Source organism: Corvus cornix, chromosome 4 (genome assembly GCF_000738735.6).
Source record: "Corvus cornix cornix isolate S_Up_H32 chromosome 4, ASM73873v5, whole genome shotgun sequence".
Lineage (NCBI taxonomy): Eukaryota > Metazoa > Chordata > Aves > Passeriformes > Corvidae > Corvus > Corvus cornix.
The window spans coordinates 72,033,886-72,055,174 of record NC_046334.1 but is presented as its reverse complement, the minus strand read 5'-3'; the positions used below and the strand labels follow the sequence as shown (position 1 = coordinate 72,055,174).

The window sequence follows — 21,289 nt, the reverse complement described above, 5'->3', positions numbered from 1 at the left end:
TTCCTTGGAGCTGTCCCAGAGAGCTCCTGTTTCCGTAGGCTGGCTCCTGGCAATTCAGAGTACATCAGGCACTGAGTTTTAATTAATGAATTGTTTGAAATTAATTAATTATTTTCATTATTCGTTTACAAGGGAGGCTGATAAGGAACCTTTGGAGTTCATCCTCCAACTTTTCATTTTGGGGGTGTTTCCAGCAGCATCCGAGCCTTGAATCTCCTGATCCTCCTGGAACCTGTGGAGTCTCATCCCTTTTTAGGGACATTTGGAGCTCATGCTCCAGCTCTGGATTTCGGGGATGCTTCCAGCAGCTTCCAGGCCTTGAATCTGCCATTCCAAGGAACCTGTGGAGTCTCATTCCTTTTCCAGGGCCTTTGGAGCTCAGCCTCCAGCTCTGGATTTCAGGGATGCATCCAAGCCTTGAATCTCCTGATCGATGGAACCTGTGGAGTCTCATCCCTTTTTAGGGACATTTGGAGCTCATGCTCCAGCTCTGGATTTCAGGGATGCTTCCAGCAGCTTCCAGGCCTTGCCTGTGCCATTCCAAGGAACCTGCATCCCTTTTCCAGGGCCTTTGGAGCCCGGGAGCCGTTGTGGGGCTCTGCCCTGCGGTCGGGCAACCCAAAGCCCAGGCAGGAGATGAAAGGAGCTCTCTGTTCCCAGCTTTCCTCCCTTCCCAGCCCTGAGAGGGAATTGTTTTCCAATTCCCGGCGTCTCCAGCAGTCCACACGAGTTTGCTGAAGGAAAAGAACTGTCAGAAACCCTGTTCCTATAAAACATCTTTTTGTGCCCCTCATCTGTTCATAATTAGGTCATTTGGCCACGTTGCCGTGAGATTTTCTTGGAACGAGAAATTCCCCTCCCCAAAATGTGTGGCTGTGTTTGTCTTGGAGGAAACCCTCCCGCTCCGAGGCGGAGCTGGGAGCCAGAGCAGGAGTTTGTTAATTGGGAATTATGAGGGGCTGAAAGGCTGGGGGGGGGGGTGCCTGAAAGTGCCACTTTATTTGGGGAAACTTCAGGGAGGAATATGGATCATGGGAACAGGATTGGGAATCCTATCGGAGGGGCGCCTGTGCCTCGGTTTGACACGAGGATGTGGATTTGGTATGGATTTGATATGGATTTGATATGGATTTGGTATGGATTTGGTATGGATTTGATGGTGTGATTGCCCATAAAGGTGTTCTGAGGAGGGTCAGCAGCTTCTGCTGGTGGCTGGAGCAGTTCTGGACATTCCAAATGGTTGGATTCCTTGGATTTCAAGGCCAAGACGTGGAATTGCTTTGCTGGTCATAACAGAAAGATGTTTGTTTGTGCATTGGAATTTTTTTGTTGTCTTGTTGCTTCACTTTTTAATCTGAAGTAGGGATTGATCCTCTGAAATGTGTCAGGGGAAGCAGCAGATCCATGGCCAGATCCGTGGGATGGGTTGGGATGGGATTGTCTCCTTCTGGAGGTGGGAATGGTGCAGGGGAGCGGGTGGGTGGTGGTGTCCCTACAACGCCCTGATGGGAGGGTGCAGCCGGGGATGAGGGATGGGATGGGATGGGATGGCCAGAGGAGGTTTAGGTTGGATATTAGGGAAAATTCCTCCATGGAAAGGGTTTTCCAGCAGGGGGGGAGTCCCCATCCCTGCAGGGATTTCAAAGCCATGTGGGATGTGGCACATGGGGACATGGGGCAGCGGTGGCCCTGGCAGAGCTGGGGATGCTTGGATTCAATCCCAGGGGATTTTTCCAACCTCAGGGATTCCATGGAGAGGCTGAACCAGTGCAGGGGTTCTGTGCTAGCAGCTCAGCGTCCTCTGTCCCCATCCTGAGCTGGGCCCGGTCAGTGCTCCCATTCCTCCTGTTCCCTCCCAAAGCCCTAAAAATGGGATTGAGAACTTGTAATGAGCCGAAATCCCGAGCAGAGCTTAAGGAAGGTGTTTTAGGGAGCCAGGAGCGGGAGAAAAAACCTCCTTAGCAGCAAATTGCCCTTTTCTTGACCTGGGACTGAATCCTGACCTGGCTTTCGAGGCCCAGCTCGCCTTGAACAATGTCAGAGATCCTGCAAAGCATCGAGGGAACGGCCCCGGCCGTGTCAGACGGAAGGATCATAATGTAATAGTTCCCCAAAACTCCTCATATTTGTCATTTACAATAGCGTTATCTCAGAGCTTGGCCTGCAGTTAAAAAGGCCCATGTTGAATAAACATTGAGATATTTATTATTTTTAGTGAAATCGACCTTCCAGTCACCTCGGTTTTATGGCTGCGCTGCTTATAAATTCCCAAAGGATTATTTGCAAACTCCTGCTCCTATCTGGCAGCCTTATCAGCAGGGCAGGAGTTCACATATTGTACCGGCGGGTCAGCCCGCGGTCATGGGCTTCCAGAGGGGGCCAGGCACCTGTAAATCCTGCAAATCCTTCCCTCGGCAACCAAGGCGAAGGACAACATCCAACAGGCACGGAGACTTTTCCAGGAAACGCTGAACTTTGGCAGGAAGGGCAGAGCAGGGGGAAAGAAAGTGAAGGAAGGTCAGGCGGGGGTTAATTGAGAGCTGGACCTTGGCATGGTGGCGGCTCCGGGGCAGGACAGCCTCTCCTGGGATGTTTGAGAGGATTATTCATCCCCATTCCTTTCCTGGTGAGGAAAGGGCTGCCTGACGCTGTCCTGAGGGAGAGACGGGCGTGGGGAGGCTTTGGATCTCTGCAGATACGGGAAAAACACCCTGACTTTTCAGGGTGCCTCCATCCCAAACCAGTCTGGGATTCTGTGAAAGGTCTGAGCAGGCAGCAAATCCAAAACCGGGAATTTCAGGGTCAGCTGGCTCAGGCCTGGCCTGGTTTGAGCTGAGCCTGAGCCCTAAGCCCTTCAGCCTTGTGCCGTTTCAGCCTCTCCTGGGATGTTTGAGGGGATTCTTCATCCCCGTTCCTTTCCTGGTGAGGAAGGGGCTGCCTGACGCTGTCCTGAGGGAGAGACGGGCGTGTGGAGGGTTTGGATCTCTGCAGATGTCAAACAAAACATCCCAACTTCTTCAGGGTGCCTCCATCCCAAACCAGTCTGGGAATCTGTGAACGATTTAAGGAGGGGGAGTAAATCCAGGCCTTGGAGATTTCAGGGTCAGTTGGTCAAGGCCTGGTCCAGTTTGAGCTGAGCCTGAGCCCCAAGCCCAGCCCAGGTTGTGCTCATCAGGTTTCAGCCTCTCCTGGGATGTTTGAGGGGATTATTCATCCCCGTTCCTTTCCTGGTGAGGAAGGGGCTGCCTGACGCTGTCCTGAGGGAGAGACGGGCATGGGGAGGCTTTGGATCTCTGCAGATCTGGGACAGAACATCCCAGGAGTGGGGGTTGTGTTGTTTCATTGGGGTTATCCGTGTGTGCAACTCCTGCTCGCCTCAGGTCATTCCATGATTTGGGTTTATGTCCCTGAATTAACAAGTCCTTACCTTGTCCATGGGTTCTGCCTGCAGCAAATCCCCTTGGAATTGCAGGGAATGAGGTTTGGTAAATTCCAGGTTTGGCTTCAGGTTGGAGCCACTGAACCACCTCAGTGGGGATCCTCACAATATCAGACAGAAGTGGGCTGTCCTTTTCCTAGGAAAATGGAAAAGGGAGGAGCTGGAGACATGGGTATGGTGGGCTTTGGGTGCCAGGAGCGTTGGATTCGGGTGGAAGTGTCCCAGGCTGGGTTGGACGGGGCTTGGAGCAGCCTGGGGCAGGGGAAGGTTGGGGTGGAATGGGATCATCTTTAAGGTCCCTCTGTCCCAAACCAGTCTGGGAATCTGGGAACGATTTAAGGAGGGGGAGCAAATCCAGGCCTTGGAGATTTCAGGGTCAGTTGGCCAAGGCCTGGCCCGGTTTGAGCTGAGCCTGAGCCCCAAGCCCAGCCCAGGTTCTGTTCAGCAGGGATGTGCCATTTGAGGATCTCCTGGGATGTTTGAGGGGATTCTTCATCCCCGTTCCTTTCCTGGTGAGGAAGGGGCTGCCTGATGCTGTCCTGAGGGAGAGATGGGCATGGGGAGGGTTTGGATCTCTGCAGATGTCAAACAAAACATCCCAACTTCTTCAGGGTGCCTCCATCCCAAACCAGTGAAAGGTTTAAGAGGGGGAACCGGCAGCAAATCCGGGCCCTGGGGATTTCAGGGTCAGCTGGCTGAAGCCTGGCCTGGTTTGAGCTGAGCTTGAGCCCTAAGCCCAGCCCAGGCTGAGCTCAGCAGCCCAGTGCTATCTCAGGACATTCACCTGTAGCCTGCTGGGGCTCTGGGCTGGTGGGATCAGCTCCATCCCATCCCAGGGGAGAGGAGCTGTGGAAAATGCCAATATTATGATCTAAAGAACAAACCCAGAACGCTGCAGTGCAGCGATTTCGCCATTGATGGGTTTATCTTTTATGTTGCCTCTGACCAAAGTCTGTGTAATGCTGGGGCTGCTTTGATCGATATCCAGAATAAATTAGGGAAGGTGAGGCCCGGGCCAGCTGGTTTATCTGCAGGAGCATCTGAGCAGCTGGTGGGTGCCTTGGGTTTCCAGGCCAAGACGTGGAATGGCTCGACTTTACATAACAGAGAATGAAAAGCAGTTTTGTGTTTCTTGTTTCCCGTAAGCTGCAGCGAGGCAGAAAGCAAAGAGTGAACCCAAAGCAGAAAGGAATGAAAAAAAAAAAAAAAGCCAAAAAAACTCAAGGCAGAGTGGGCTGCACTGAAGGTGCTCCCAAAAAGTTGTCTCCGAGGCAGCTGAGGGTGATTTAAGTCCCTTAAACGCCTCCCTGAGCCCGGGCTGGTGCCTGTTAGTGCTCATTTAGGCTCTGCCTCGGCGGGGTGGGATTTTTTAGCTTTGTGCTAATTGCTTCCCAATTACTTTGAGGTTCTTCACATGTTCCTGAAGACACTGGGATTGACACTCCCAGCTCTTTGATCCCAGCTACAAAGGGGTCATTTTAGGGGAAAGAACAAGTGTCCAAAAAAAAAAAAGGCAACAACCCAGAAAGAAAAAGGGAGTAGATTCTGAGGTAAAAACAGGCTTAAAACTGGAGCTGGTGAAGGATTTCTGGAGAATCCAGAGCTGGATAATTTAGATAAATGGGAGCTGACAGGGATTTACTATAAATTTGTCCTATCTTACCACTGACGTTTTTATCTGTGCTGCTTCTCCCCCAACCCTCGAGCTGCTTTGATGCACAAAATGCATTAAAAAGGTTAAAAAAAAAAAAAGGTACAGTTAACAATAACCCCCCTATTTTACTGAAAACAATCCACGTGGGAATATCTCGTCAGCGTGGGTAGTCTGTATCCACTCGGAGCAGCTCTCCTTGGGAATTTTAGGGAAGGACAAGTTCTGTATCTCTTAGTGTGGAGCCAGCACAGCCTCAGGAGGAGAAACATGCTTTTCTTTTGGAATTATTGCTGGAATTGCAACGTTTTGCTGCGGGAGCTGCCCGGGGGTCCCTGGGCTCAAGGTGAGCCCCTGGAATGCCCGCCTTGGATGGCAGCGTGGAGCAGATTCCCTTGGAACTGGGGGATCCCGTGGATCCTGGTTCTCCTCCCAGCCCTGCACTGAAATCGTTCCTCACGTTTTAATTCCTCTCCCAGCGTGCTGCTGCTGGTGCTGCCTGCCCGAATCCTCCTTCTCCTGCCTTTTTGGGATGGGGATGGGGCGGGGGGGCTCAGCTGCCGCTCGCTCCCCACCCTCTGAGGGGCTCAGCATCCCCACCAGAAACATTCATGCTTTGCAAACGGGGCAAGAACCGAAGCTCTTCTTTCAGGGCACGAGAGAGGCTCTTGAGGAACCACAGCTCCAATAACGAGAGCCACCCAGCCCTGCCTTGCAGACGAAACCAAATCCTTTTTTTTCCTCTTTGTGGCACCACTTGTTCCTTTTATTCCACGCTGCAACTCAAACCCCACCATGGAAAATCTGTGGTTCCCTTCTGTTTCAGAGCTGGGGCTTGTCAAGTTTTCCTTGGGAACTCGAAAACTTCTTTTTTAAAAATTATTTTTATTTTTTTTGGGAGGGGGGGTGGAGAAGGAGGGGGCCGCACAGTGGAAAAAATTCCCTTCCCGAGTAACTCCTTGTCCATCTCAGGCACTTTGCAGCCTGTCCCGTGGCCGTGTCCTGGCATTTCTCAGCGGCTGCTGACTTGGCTGCCCCCCTGGTGCCTGGTGCAGGGAGATAGCTGTAAACAGAGCTCTGAGATCATAGGGGAAGGCTGGGGGGAGCCACTTTGTGCACGGCATTGATAAGGCCACAGGAAAAGCCATTAGAGCGGGGCCGGTGTCAGTGACCTGTGATAACCACCCTGTCCTACGTGCTAATGGAGCCTGGCGAGCGCGTCTGGCCCTGGTGGCAGCGGATTGAACTTTGGGAATTGTCACTTTGCTCTTTTAACCCCGTGACCTCCTTACCCGGGAGAGAAAAGCACTTGGCTGCGATCAAAGCGGCAGCAGAGAAATCAGTGTTCGTTCGGGGCTGGCCTGATATGATCACAGGCGGCCGGTGGGGCTGGAAATATTCCACTTGCAAAACAGACATGGAAAGGGGAGGGAAAAAAAAAAACAAACCAACCTGACCCAGAGAGGTTTTCCTACAATAGCCCGGATGCAGACTCCTCGTCAGCTGAGGGGAGGGAGAGCAGCAGAGCTTTCCCAGGGCTGGGCACAGCCATGGGAAACATCCTGGGAGTTTGGATCTAGGGCTGGCTTCATCCCCGTTCCCTCAATCCCATCCCAGTCTTTGTGGCCAACTCGGTTTGCCCTGAGTGGGGGAATTCATGGGATCTGTTGAGTGGTTCATGGGATCATTCCCTGTGGAGGGAACTCAGCGGGGTTCTCGTCTGACCTGCTGGAGTGAGGGACAGATGGGATATGGGGAAGGAATTGCTGGCTGGGAGGGTGGGGAGGGGCTGGGCTGGAATTGCCAGAGCAGCTGGGGCTGCCCCTGGATCCCTGGGAATGTCCAAGGCCAGGCTGGACACTGGGGCTTGGATCCACCTGGGACGGTGGGAGGTGTCCCTGCTCATGGGATGGCACTGGATGGGCTCTCAGACCCCTTCCCACCCAAACCATTCCTCTGAGATCAGCCCAGGCTGTTCAGGGCTTTATCCCATCTTGTGTTGAAAACCTCCAAGACTCCAGAACCTCTCAGGGAACTTGTCCTGCCCTGCCCTTGTCCCCTGTGCTGGCACTGCTGGGGCACCTCCAGTGCTGGGGGCAGCTCTGGAGAGACCCTGAGGGGCTGGAGCTGTCCAGGGAGGGGAACGGGGCTGGGAAGGGGCTGGAGAATTCCTGAGGGAGCTGGGAAGGGGCTCAGGCTGGAGCAAAGGAGGCTCAGGGGGGACCTTGTGGCTCTGCACAAGTCCCTGACAGGAGGGGGCAGCCGGGGGGGTCGGGCTCTGCTGGCAGGAACAGGGACAGGAGGAGAGGGAACGGCCTCAGGCTGGGCCAGGGCAGGCTCAGGGTGGACAGCAGCAGGAATTTCTCCATGGAAAGGGTGGTCAGGCCTTGGAAGTGCCCAGGGCAGGGGTGGATTCCCCATCCCTGGAGGGATTTCGGAGCCCTGTGGATGTGTCCCTTGGGGACACGGGGCAGTGGTGGCCTGGGCAGTGCTGGGGATGGTTGGTGATCTCCGAGGACTTTTCCACCCTTAAGGATTCCATGATTCTGTGACTTTTCCCCCAGTTTGGAGTCACTGAGGAGCTCCTGGAGTTGCTCTGTGGCTCCTCCGGGTCACTGCCACAGGAGTGAAGCCGCACATGTCCCAGGACAGGCCCTGCTGTGCTCCCCACTTGTCAGCAGCTCCCTTTGGGGTGCAACTCCTTGATCCCGACCCTCTGGAATTGACCACCCCACTAATTATTTATTTATTTATCCAGCGGTCCCTCACCCACACAGGGACTCCGCGTTTAGGCCTGGGAGTATTGTGGAAAAGCACTTTAAATCCTGGCTGAGGTCAGGGACACCCTCTGCTTTCCCAGGATCCACAAATCCTGCTGTGCCATCAGATCATCGGCATCACTCCTGCTTCAGTCCGTCCTGCTTCTCCCCGCTCCCCTTCTCCTCCACACTCCTGGAATTCTGTCCCAGGAGGACTCAGCTCAGGGGCTGAAACGAGGCTGAAAGTCCTGGAGTTCCTCAGCTCCTTTTTTCAGCCTTCACTGCAACATTCACCTTTCCCCCCTCGTCTCCAACATCTTTTTTTAAGGAATTTGAACCACTCTGGAGCTGCTGGCTGCAGGGATCCCCGAAGCCATCGGGGTTTTGTTGGGAATGTTCGCCTGGTGTGGTGCAGGACACGGGTCCAGCTGAGCCACCCCAAATTCCAGCCCCGCTCCTTGCATTGTGCAGGCGTGGGAAGGCTCTTCCCAAGATTTGCTGTTTCCGGGCTTTGGGGCTCAGGAGGGTCCCAGGAATGTTTGGAAAACGCCTCAGCTGCCCCAGAGGGCTTTGTGGTGGTGTCCAGAAGGGAGATATCTCAAAAACAACAAGTGATAGGAGCGGAAGTGAAGCGATCTGGAAGGAATTTCCCTGGAGAACATTCGTGTTCTAAGGTAAAACTCGGTTTAACACAGAGGGAAATCGTGAATTCCCACTCTTTTCTCATCCTCTGGTTATGGATTCGGACCGTGGAATGGTTTGGGTTGGAAAGAACCTTTAATCCCATCTAATCCTAACCCTGTGCCAGCGGCAGGGACACCTAATTCAGACTGGAACAGCTCATGGAAAACTTGGTCCGAGTCTCCTCTAAAGTTGCTGAATTTGAAGTGAAATCAGGAATTTCCCAGCCTTTTCCATGTAAATTTTGGGGATCTCCAAGGCTGGAGGCTGCCCAGCCCCTCTGTGCCCCTGCTCCAACATTTGACCACCCTCTGTGGAATTTTTTTTAATTAATTAATTTTAATTCCTCCTTCTGCGTTTTGTCCCTTTCCTCTCTTTCTCTGTGTGTTTCCAAGGGGATCCTGGAATCTTGGAATCCTGGATTGGATGACCTTCCTCAGCCTTCTCCTTCCCCTCCTTCCCCAGCTGTCCCAGTCCCACTGGGCTGACGCTGATATTCCCCATTTAGGCCTTATTTTGGCTCCTAAAAATGAATAAAAATCTCTGTGCCACTCCATGGGGACATTCAAAGACCCAAATCCAGCCCTGGTGAGCAGTTCTGGTTTTTCCTGATTATCCCTAAAATTTGAGGTCTTGCCCTTGCTGGCATTGGCTGCAGCTGTGGGAATCATGGAAAAACGAAAGGAGTAGGATAAGGATGGCAGGAAGGTCGGGAGGATTCTGTCCCTCTGGGTGCGAGCAGAGGATGGGTGAGAGAGGAACTCTGAGATTGCAAGGAGAGGCTTTCGGATCATAAAATCATGGAATCACTGAGGGTGGAAAAGCCCTCTGAGGTCACCCAGTCCAGCTCTGCCGGGGCCACCGCTGCCCCGTGTCCCCAGTGCCACATCCACGGGGGTTCGAAATCCCTGCAGGGATGGGCACTCCACCCCTGCTGGGGCTGGAAAACCCTTTCCATGAGGAGTTTTCCCTGCTGTCCACCCTGAGCCTGCCCTGGCCCAGCCTGAGGCCGTTCCCTCTCCTCCTGTCCCTGTTCCCTGCCAGCAGAGCCCGACCCCCCCGGCTGCCCCCTCCTGTCAGGGACTTGTGCAGAGCCACAAGGTCCCCCCTGAGCCTCCTTTGCTCCAGGCTCAGCCCTTCTGGAAGGTCCTTGGGCTCAGCTCAGCTGAGCTCAGCCTATCCCTGAACTTCTGTCCATAAATCAACCCTGGGCAATTCTCCTGTGCGGCCCAGAAACTCCAAAACTTTATTTTATTTTTTGGGAGGGTGTTTGTGGGGGGCTCTGGAGCTGTGAATTCACCCCCCCCCACCCTGTTTCGTCCCTCTCCAGCAGAGCTCAGAGCCCAGCTGCAGGCGCTGTTTTCCTGCTCTTTATGTCTCTCATCCTAAAGCCCTATAAGCGCTGGGAGCTGGGAAATGATTCCCATCCTGTTTGCAATAAATCCCTGGTTTTATGAAGGGTCCCGAGCCGGCTGGACATGAATCCTCCACGTGTTTACAAATATTTGTGCAGGAAAAGGGTGAGCAACGTCCAGGACGGGCTTCTGACGCATATTCCCCCTGTTTCAGTCCTTTGTTCAGGAAAACGTGGGAGCCAGGCTGGTGCTGTACGATGAACAAATGCTCCTGGAGCAGCGGGAACAGCAGCAGCCCCCACAAGGAAAAAAGGGGTTTGGGGGTCGTGTTTTATGGAAGGGGATGGGAAAGCTCTGAAATGGCTGCACCCAAAAGCTGGGGTGTGCTGGAAGGGCAGTGTTGCCCTCGGAGAGGGTTTTCCGTGGATCCTTTGGAATGAGGGGGTTGGCTGGGGAGAAAAGCGTCTCTTTTATGGTTTGAAGGTGGGAGCTGGAGGTCTGGGGGACTTCTGATCTTCAGGTTTCACCTTTTTGTGGGGGCTTAATCATCTCCTCACAGCCTCTGAGCAGCCCACAGGGGCTGTTTGAGGAGCAGGGGTTTGAAGGTTTCTTCCCTTCACATCCCTGACTCTGTCTTGCCCCGGCCGTGGCTGTGGTGTGGGATTGAAACCCCATGGAATCCTTCAGGATACAAACTTGTTGGGAAAACCAGAGGCTGAAAAGCTGCTCCTGTTGCATCTTGTCATGGTTTCAGGTGTTAACCAGAGGACAAGGGTGGATCTGTGTAAAAACTCTTTACTGGGATGCTCCAGGACGTGTTTTCCACAGGTGTTGGGTAGGAAGGTTCCTCCTCTCCTTGTTCCTAGACCCTGGAAGTGCTCAGAGCCAGGTTGGACGAGGGCTTGGAGAAACTTTGGGTAATGGAAGGTGTCCCTGCACGTGGCAGGGGGTGGGACTGGGTGGGCTTCAAGGTTCCTTCCAACCCAGGCCATTCCATGGTTCTGTGATCCCTGGAGCACATCCCGAAGCTGTTGCTCCACGGGGAAGGTGCTGCTGTCCCCATCCTCACAGCACCACAGACAAAGGTTGGAGGGAACCTCTGGAGATCACCGTGTCCAGCTCCCCAGGGAGCCGCAGGAGCTTCTCAGGTCCACGTCCCATTGGGATGGAGCTCCACAGCTTCTCTGGGCAGCCTGTCCCGGTGGTGGATCCTCCTCCCAGGGAAAAGGGGTTTTCCTGTGAATTTCTGTGGGAATTCTGTATTTCAGTTTGTCCTGAGCAGGGTCTGGCTCTGCCTTCTCAGCTTCCCTCTTTGGTGCCTGTCCACGTCGAGAAGGTCCCTCAGAGCTGTGGAGGTGTCCAAGGAGCGGCTGGACGGGGCTGTGGTTGAGTGGACACGGTGGGGTTTGGTCACCGGTTGGACTCGATGATCTCAGAGGTCTTTTCCACCCTAATTATTCTGTAATTATTCCTGGGACTCCCACTATCCATCCAGCTCTTCCTCCAGCTCCACCACGGCTTCGGCTGTGCTTGGGAAGGCGCCGTCCAGCCACTCCAGAATCCTCTCGTAGCTGGAGATCCTCCCCAGCTGCCTCAGCCTGGCCTCGGTCGGCCGGGCCACCCTGACGGTGCGCGGGGGCGGCTCCGTGCTGTCCCCAGGCTCCCCTGCCCGGGCCTGCGTGGCCGTGGCAGTGCCCGGCTCCCCGCCGGTGTCCTGGGCATTGGGGACCTGCGGGCGGTGGCCGGCGGCCGGGGAGCTGCTGTGGCCAGGAGAAGCCGAGGGTGCTGCTGGCACAGGGGGCAGTGGCCGGTGGCCGGTGCCGGGGTTGTGCACGGGCAGGGTGGGCCCTGGCCCCTCCTGGGCCGGCCTGGCACGGGGCACGGCCACCTGCAGGGGACAGAGGGTGAGTGAGGGTGGCCCTGGCTGCTGTCACAGCTGCTGGCCTGGGGAAGGTGTTGGGTGCCGTCTCCAGGGCTCTCCCAATGGCTCCGTGGTGGCTCCCAGTGTCCCACGGGCTCTCTGCGCTGGGTGGCCCCGGCAGCCTCATCCCATGGGGGGACGGGGACTGGCCCTGGCTGCCCTGTGTCCCGCCTTCAGCTGCCCGTGTCCCACCTGTACCTGCCTGTGTCATCCCTGTGTCCCATTTGTGGTTCCCTGTGTCCCACCTGTACCTGTCTCTGTCCCATCTGCTATTCCCTGTGTCCTGTCAGGGGCTCCCTGTGTCCCACCTGCCATTTCCTGTGTCCCACCCCTTATTCCCCGTGTCCTGCCTGCAGGCAGGAGGAGCCGTGGGAAGGAATCCTTGGCACAGTCGATCCCATCCCTGTCCCCCAGGCAGCTCCTTGTTGTCCCCTCGCATCCCCTCCCCCACCTGGCCCCTTCTCCAGGGGCTCGGCTGCTCCTTGCCAGGCTGGGATTTGGGATTTGCCTTCTCCGCCATCTCCGTGCTCCTGAGCCTCAGAGGGATCGGGGGATCCTCCGAGGGATCCCGGGAGCTGCTGCCTCCCGAGCGAGGGGCATCCCTGGCAGTGTCCCCCGGGCTCCAGGGTCACAATGGGTCACAGCCCCCGTGTCACAAAGGGCCCTGGGACACCCTGGCAACCACGGGACTGTCTGCATCCAGCTGGAACTGGTTGGAATTGGTTGGAATTGGTTGGAATTGGTTGGAACTGGCTCAGGGGCATCCACAGCTTCTCTGGCAATTCCAGCCCAGCCAGCAATTCCTTCCCAACATCCCAGCCCAAGCTCCCCTTTCCCACTGGGAAGCCATTCCCTGCCTCCTGGCCCTCCAGCCCTTGGCCCCAGTCCCTCTGCAGCTCTCCTGGAGCCCCTTTAGGCCCTGCAAGGGGCTCGCAGCTCTCCCTGGCTCCTTCCCTTCTCCAGGGCAACATTCCCAGCTCTCCCAGGCTGCCTCCAGAGCAGAGGGGCTCCAGGCCTGGAGCAGCTCCGGGGCCTCCTCTGGGCTCTCTCCAGCAGCTCCACGTCCTTCTGCTCTTGGCCCCAGGGCTGGGGCAGCTCTGCAGGTGGGCTCTCACCTGAGGGGGCCCAGGGACACAATTCCCACCTTTCCTGCTGCCCACGCTGGGATCAGCCCAGGGCTGGGGGGGTCTGGGCTGGGCCATTCCAGCCTCATCCACAACATCCCAAATCCTCCTCTCAGGCCTGCTCCCGATCCCTTCTTTCCCCATCCAGCCTGGATTTGTGCTGGGATTGCCCTGACCCAGGTCCCAGCCCTTGCACTTTGTATTCTGAACTCCCTGAGGTTCCCACTGTCCCACCTCTCCAGCCTGTCCAGGTCCCTCTGGATGCCCCGTCCCTTCCAGAGTCCTCGCATTCCATGGCCGTTCCCCTCCCAACACCCCAGATGTGCTTTCCGCTCCTCAGAGTGTGCCCTGTGGACTCCACAGCATCCCTTTATCTGGAATTTTCTGTTTGGATCAGTTTTTATGGATTATTGCCTCAAAAAGGGGCACAATCCAAGTTGGAAAAGGGCTGCTGGGACACGAGTTCTCTCCCAGTATGGAGGGTGCAGCTCCTGCTGGATGAGCAGGAACAGGAGGTTTATTTACGAGTTTATCCTGTTTTTATTTCTCCCTGCTCCCCGAGCGTTCCCCCCTGTTCTGCCATGGGAGAACACAATAATAAATATGGAAATGTCATTTTTCCAACCCAAACATTTCACAGCAGAGCTGTGGGAGCGAGCTGAGGCTCCTGGCTGGGACGGGAGCTTGTCCCCTCCATCCCATGGGATCCAGCGAGGGGGAAAGCAAAGGGCTTTGACCTCAAATCATCTCATGGAAACTTCCCCATTTTGGGATCTTTTCGGCTCTCTGGGAGCTTGAACCTCACAGCACTGTGGAAAACAGGTGGGGTTTGGTGCACGTTGTGTTCTCTTCCCTACATTTTCCTTCCTTCTCCCTCTGGACCTGCTCCTCATCCTCCTCAAGGACTCATCCTGCATTTTCCCTAATCGGAGGTTATTTTTTCCCCCCGCTAAAGGATGGGAGCCCTGACAAGAGCTGATAACTCTGGGGGTTGGATCCTTCCTTGCCGGGCTCGTGACCGATTCCCAGCGCTCCCTTCCTTCCTTCCCGGGGCCCGCACACGGAGCTTTCCCCACCAGCGGCATCCTCCAGGGCTTTTCCGCATGGGAGACCCTGTGGGGCTTGTCCTGAATGTGTTTGTTTCCCTGGCAGCTCATCCCTGATGAAGTTTTAATGGGTTTTAAATATATCATGAAACAGGCACGGGGTTGGCATCCGGCTCCGCTCGTTTTTACACCGGGAAGTGTCGGGCTGGGATTTTCCTCGGGGAGAGGTGGGGGAGAAAGGCACATCCCGGTGTGGGGGCACCTGGGACGGGAGGAGACGGCCAAAACCCCAACCTGAAAACGTTCAGTGCTGCTGCTGGGGATAACGAGGAAATCTCTGTTGACATCACCACTTTGTAACTTCTCCCAAGTCTGGCTCCGGCAGGGGAGGGAGAGGCCAGAGTGGGAACGGCTCCACGGAGTTTTCCAGATGAAAAACACAGGCTACTTGTTCAGCCCGTGGAGTTTAGGTCAGCTGGAGTTATGGGAAACAGATGATGGCCGGTGCTCGGGCCGGGCTCTGACAGATCCCCCATTGTTGAGCGCTGGGATCCTCCGGAGCGGTGCCGGGCGCGGGGCTCGGCCGGGCCCGGCCTCCACCCGGAGCTGGCAGGAGGGGCTGGAGCTCCGGATCCAAGGGTTGGGCTCCCCGGGAGGGATTGCACTGAGGGAAGGCTCGGTGCAAAACACGGGAGGTTTCTGCTCCAGGGATTGAAAATCTGGGCTCCCGGGAATGCCTGGGAGGATGTTCCCTGTGAACGCCTTGGGTCCCGTGCGGTGGAGGTGTCTCTGAGGGATGCTGGAGTCATGGAGTGGTTTGGGTGGGAAGGACCTTAAATTCCATCCCATCCCATCCCAGGCAGGGACACCTCCCACCATCCCAGGTGGATCCAAGCCCCAGTGTCCAGCCTGGCCTTGGACATTCCCAGGGATCCAGGGGCAGCCCCAGCTGCTCTGGCAATTCCAGCCCAGCCCCTCCCCACCCTCCCAGCCGGGAATTCCTTCCCAACATCCCAGCCCAAGCTCCCCTTTCCCACTGGGAAGCCATTCCCTGCCTCCTGGCCCTCCAGGCCTTGGCCCCAGTCCCTCTGCAGCTCTCCTGGAGCCCCTTTAGGCCCTGCAAGCTGCTGTAACCCTTTTTAGGATCATCGTTCTGGAATCAGCACCCGTTTCCTTGGGAATCTCTTTTGCCCTCTGGAATGCAGGGGCCTAATCCTGGGCAACTCCAAGTGGGATAAGTCAGGGGCTGAGCTTTTCTTTCATTGCAGCATCTGAAGGATTCCACCTTTCCCCGGCAGCCCAGGAGCTCCTTGCCCTTTCCTCAAGCTGATTTATGACCCAGCCCATTCCCACGGGGAGATCTGGGATTAGGGAGGGCTGATCAGTGTGGGACAGGCGGGTCTCGGGATGCTCAGGTTGCTGGGGAGTTTGCAGCAGGAGTGAGGGTGACGTGCAGAAGCCTCTTCGCGGCAGGAGGAGGTGTCTGGGTCTGTCCTTGGAGCAGAGGCAGGAACTCCTCCACTCGGGAAGGGCCGGATCTGTGCCCGGTCCTGCTCATTGCTGTAAACTCTGGGAACATCCACTGTTGCTTGGTGGATTTTGTCAGCTGGAAACCAAACCAAAGCCGTGGAAAATCGGGAGGAACGGCTGATGTTTGACTGGTCCGCGGTGTCACCGCCCTGCCAGGGACCCTCTGCTGCCTGCTGCCCCTCATGGATGAACTGAGGGCTCTGAATCTCGGGAGAAGCTTTGTTCCTGTGCTTTTCCAGCCCTCTGGAGCAGCAGTGGCTGGGAAAGCCGGAGCTGTCACCCCAGAGACGTTCAATGTCCCTGTCGCCCGGCCCAGCCCCACGCCCGGCACTTCCCTGCCCTTCTTCCCTCCAGCTGCTCCAAAGGGAAGGTTGGAACATCCCAAAAAGCCCCCAGGGAAACCTTGCGGAGGATTGGAGCCGTTCTCTTCCTGCTGGATGAACAAATCTCATTGGAATCTGGAGAATTGGGGTGGTAGATCCAAACTCGATGTTCTGAAGGCTGGCCACGCGTTCGCTGTTCATCCAGGCAAAGCCCTCTGTAGGTGGGATGATGGGATGGGAGATCCATCTTGGATTGGGGCAGCACTCCTGGCTTGGTCTGGTTTGAGGAAAAGCTCTTCTGGCTGATCGGAAGAACAAAAGAAACGATCCAGCCTGAAACCTGCCCTGCCCTCAGTAAATGAACTGAGCAGCACCAAGGACGTGGAATTCCCTCCTGATACTCCAGGGAAAGGAAAACATCTCTGGTTCACACTGAAACCTGTGAAATGGGATTGAGGTGGAATTCGCATCTTGGATTGCTCGAAGATTTGCTGTGGCCACTTGTCTGTCACCTTAGAGCTTCCCTCAGCCTGAAAATCCCTGAAATTCCCTGGATTTGGAGGTTTATGCCTCCATAGAGACACTTCTCTTGCAGCTGGGATGCAGGAGCTTGGCCTGGATGGGGACAGACCTGGTCAGAAAGCAGGGAATGGTGTCAGTCTGTGCTCCCAGGGAACAGGGACAGGATGAGGGGAAACAGCCTCAGGCTGTGCCGGGGGAGGCTCAGGGTGGATATTGGGAAGAATTCCTTCATGGTAAGGGTGCTTGAGCATTTGAACTGCCCAGGGCAGGGGTGGAGGGATTTAAAATCCCTGTGGATGTGGCACCTGGGGACGTGGAGCAGTGGTGGCCTGAGCAGGGCCTCCTCTGGGCTCTCTCCAGCAGCTCCACGTCCTTCTGCTGTTGGCCCCGGGGCTGGGGCAGCTCTGCAGGTGGGCTCTCACCTGAGGGGCCCAGGGACAGAATTCCCACCTCGTCCAACCTTGGCTTCTGCTCCAGATGGAGCCAGGTGAGCTCATCTCCAACCTTTGCATCCCTGGGATCCATCTGAGCCCTTTGCATCCCTGGGATCCATCTGAGCCCTTTGAATCCCTGGGATGCTCTGTTGGGATGGAAACTCCTCCTTTGCTGTCCCGACCCCGGGTCAGAGGTTGTGCAAAGCAGAGGTCAATTAACACTTAATTAGACGGAGCTGGGAAGGCTCCGGCAGGACCCGGCTGCTCCAAGAGCCCTTTGGGAAGGTATTCCATGGATTAACGCTGGATTCCCAAAGCCAGGCTCCTTCATCAGGCTGTTGTCCCTCTTGCAGTGCTGCTCCCCGATCTGTTCCCGGCAGATTTGCTGGGAGCTGTGGGGGCAGCAGCCAGGACGGGACAGGACGGGACAGGACGGGACAGGAAGGGCCTTCCCGGGTCACTCCAGGGCCACCAACACCAACACGGGTGGCCATGGCCGAGGAGCTGAGCTCTGGCACCCCTCAGCGTGTGGGGGACCTGTCCCAGCTGTGGGGCGATCCCAAAGCTCCGGGATACCCCAAACCCCTGTTGTTTCCCTCATCCCCGCCCCGCTCTCCCAATTTTTCCCCCCGTTCCATGGATGTGCTTCCGGGCTCGAACATTAGAGGGCATCTCCTCCTCACGCTTTATTTGTTATTTTTCTTTTATTTGTTTTTTTTTGTTTGGTGTGTTTTGTTTTACTGCAGTGGGGCCTGTCCTTAAAAAGCCAGGAGAGCCTTTTCCCTGCTGTGCAGAGCAGCCAGATGGGAAGTGCAATATCCCGCTGCCCCTCATTACCGGGCCCTCGGAACGGCTCCCCCCGTCCCACATGTGACCATATTAAAGTGGCCTTTGCAGCGTTTCCCTCCATATAAAACTGTCTTCACTCCTGTGGCCCAGCAGTTAAAAGGGAACTCCAGCTGCAGGCAGGAGGCTGAAATTAAAGGCTTTGCCCTGGTCTAAATGGAAAATGGATATTGCTTTCCATATCCAGAGCTGGGAACAATGGGGCTGCGGCTCTGGGCTGGGGTAATGGCCTGGTTTGCTGGGAGGAAGGAGCAGAGAGGAGGGGTTGGGTGTCTGCCTCGGAGGAAGGGGGAAAAGGGGGAATCTCACCTATTTTTCCTCATGGTTAACTCTTCCGTGGCTGGTGGGGAGCGGGAGAGGCTGTGCCAGGAGGCTGGGACGAGCAGTGGCTTCTGCACCAGAGCCGAGGCAAAGCCTCCAGCACCTTCCCTCGGAGAGAATCGGGTTTGAAACAATTCCCCCTGGAGAGAATCGGGTTTGAAACAATTCCTCCTGGAGAGAACTGGGTTTAAAACAGTTCCCTGATGTTTTGATTGCCATGTGTTCCTTGTCCACTGTTCCTTGTTGTCCGTGTGTTCCCTCTTGTCCCAAGTGGGCCTGGCCGGGAGCTCGGACTCAGTGGAGCTGGGGAGGTCGTTGAATTTGTTGGACCCAGATTTCAACCCTTTTTTTTTTCCCCTTGCTTTTGCTTTGTAAATTTTTGTTGCTTTCAAAGTTTGCTTTAAATTAATTTGCCAAGCCAAGGAGGGGAGAGAGGGAAGGGAGAGCTGGATCTTCCATGGACCTTTCCAGGCGGGGTTTCTGAGGCCCTGCCTGGTTCTCGGTTAGGGGTCATTTCATGGAATCATGGAATGATTCGGCTCTCAAGGGACCTTAGATCCCATCCCATTCCCACCCCATCCGTGGGCAGGGACACCTCCCACCATCCCAGGCTGCTCCAAGCCCCAGTGTCCAGCCTGGCCTTGGGCACTTCCCGGGATGGGGACTCCACCACCTCTCCTGACCTCTGCAGATTCCTTTCCTTTGGGATCAGCTTTGCCTGTGCTTCTTGGCCTCCTTCCTCTTCACCAGGTCTCAATTAATTTATTTTTAAGTGCTTGACTCCGAGCCCATTAAATCAGGAGGGGAACCATGCCCTGGTGCTGGATACAAGCCCTGAAGCACCTGAAAGGTGAAATTCCCTGTGAAATTCGGGATTCAATCCCTGCAGAAGGAATGGATGGCTGTTCCTTTATCCGGGACACAGGTCGGGGTCAGGGCTGGGTGGAGAGAGCCCAAACCCTTCCCGCTGGGAGGAGAGGCCTCTTCCAGCCACTCTCTCTTCCCCCCACGCAGCTCCTGCTCCACTTCATCTCCTTGTTTTCGGTATCGAGGGGGTGTTTACAGTCAACAAACAGGAGCCTCCTGTTTGATCCCAGCTCGGCAAAGCTTTCCCCGCCGAGCACCTGCGAACATCCATGCGCTCCGTGAGATTTGTTGGGAATATTTACGTTTTCCAAGCGGAGCATCTGCTCACGAGTCGGACTCTTTGTGCCTCATTAGTGGCTACTGGGGCTCTCTTATCTGCACAGATCTCCGGGGCATGTCGGGATTATTTTCTGAGCTGCTTTTCTTGGCAGCTCCTTCCTCACTGGTGGGAAGCTCCTGGTGTTTGTTGAAGTGCTGGACAATCATCTCTCCCTACAAAACCTGCCTGTTTCAGCTGATTTTGGGGTAAAAAAAAAAAAAAAAAGGTGATTTTTAAGGTTTTAAAGCTTCTGTGCTGCTTTTGGTAAGATCTGTCCCATCCAAGCTGCTGCTCTGAGCTGTTGAGCAATCGGGGTTGGGTTGGGGGTATTTCCATGAAAGTCCAGGATTGTGAGAGGGGAGTAGAGGTGGGATCCAGTGGAATGGAGTGGATTTGGGGTGGATACGATGCCAAGAGTTGTTTGGCACTCGCAGGCAAATTCAAATGAAGCCGTGAGCTGGGGCTGTCTCAGGCAGTGAGGGTGGCACAGCCCAGGGCTCTGCTCACGACGTCAGGGAAGGAAATCCTGATTTTTGTTGGAACGAGACTGGAATCGCCTAAACTGTGAAATCGGATTCTGACCTCAAATCTGGCCTTTCCTTCTCCTAGAACATGGGAGAGGATTGGTGATCAGGGCACCTGGAGCCCAGGCTGGGAGATGAGTGGTGTGGGGGATACTCAGAGGCTCTGGGAGCTCTGTGCAGCCTGGTTGTAGAGGGTGTTCTCCCAGGATGGGGCCACCTGGGTGGGAAGGGACTTCAGGAGGGCTCCAATCCAACCTCCTGCTTGGAGCTGGGAGGGCAGACCGAGTTTCTCAGGGCTTTGTCCGCTCTGGCCTGGAAAGGTTGCAAGGATGGAGATTTGGGTCCACCTTTGGGAATTCTTTGTGCTGTTTCATGGAATCACGGGATATTCCGAGCTGGAAGGAACCCACAGGGGTCATGGAGTCCAACTCTGAAGGGAATCATGCAGGGATCAAACCCTGCTCTGACCACCTGAGCCGATCTCAGGGATATTGATTCTTCTCCTTGTGGGAAACCTTCCCGTCTGCCCAAAATTCCCATCTTTATGCACAGAGGAGCTCCCAAAGCAGTGGTCCCAGTTGGTGTCATTGCGAGGCGTTCAGGGTTTCTCCTGTTCCATGAGGGATGTTTGGAATTTGGCCTTTTGGATTCCACCACGTTGGGCTGCTCCCCCAGCCTGCCCAGACTTCTCCAGCTGCTGGCCCTGCCTTGACTCTGTTGAGTTTTCACCCAGTTTGGGCGAAAACTCCCCAAAGTGGAGAGGCCTTGTCCAGTGCTCCTGCAGGTCTTTGGTGAAGACGTGGAGGGAGCAGGTCCCAGAATTCCTGTTCCCCAATCCCGCTTGTCGTGGGCCTCATGGAAAGCTTTACTGGTTGTCCCAGGCCAGGCTGGACACTGGGGCTGGGAGCAGCCTGGGACAGTGGGAGGTGTCCCTGCCATGGCAGGGCTGGCACTGGATGAGCTTTGAGGTCCCTCCCAACCCAAACCACTCCGTAATTCCATGATTTTAGTGCTGTTATGTGAATAAATCCAGGTGGGTGCTGGGTTTAGGATTCTCCAAACATGGAATTAGAGCTGGATTTGTCCCTGATTATTTAAACCAGAGCTGCAGTGACGGGACTTTGCTGCTCTGTGAGTCAGGGGGTACAGAAACCTTCTCCAGGGGATGTAAAATTGGGATGTTCTGGTGAATTTGGGCTGTTTCCATGGTTTCTGTGGGTTTATTTCCCTGGTGTGAATAGATCCACAGTAAACTGGCACGACCTGGGTTTTCCAAGGAGGAATCTTCCCAGCAGATCTCGTAGCACACCCCCTTCCTTGCTGTCACTGGGATGGAATTTTAACGGAAGAGCTCAGGAGATTCACTGATTTTTAGGGAATGATTAATGGTGTTCCAGATGGGGAAGGGTTTGGGATGGCTCAGGCACTGATACCGCACGGGAATGTTGGGTTCTGGATATCCTGCGTTATCCAGGTGGGAAGTACGTGAAATGCACAAGGTGAGGAGAAGTTGTGCTCCAAACCATTGTCATCCAAACTCTGCAAGTCCCGTTTCCCTGGGCATTTTAATGATTCCTGGAGAATAAAACCGGGAGCACATTTTTCCCGCTGTAGTCCCAGCTCGGCT

The 21,289-nt window shown here is 55.3% G+C and overlaps 1 protein-coding gene across 1 annotated transcript in view; it reads left to right on the top strand.

Annotated features, from left to right (window-relative positions):
• The window catches only part of EXOC6B (exocyst complex component 6B), a 234,381-nt gene that overhangs the window by 123,672 nt on the left and 89,420 nt on the right, over nucleotides 1-21,289 (top strand). The gene's annotated exons all lie outside the window — the stretch shown is intronic.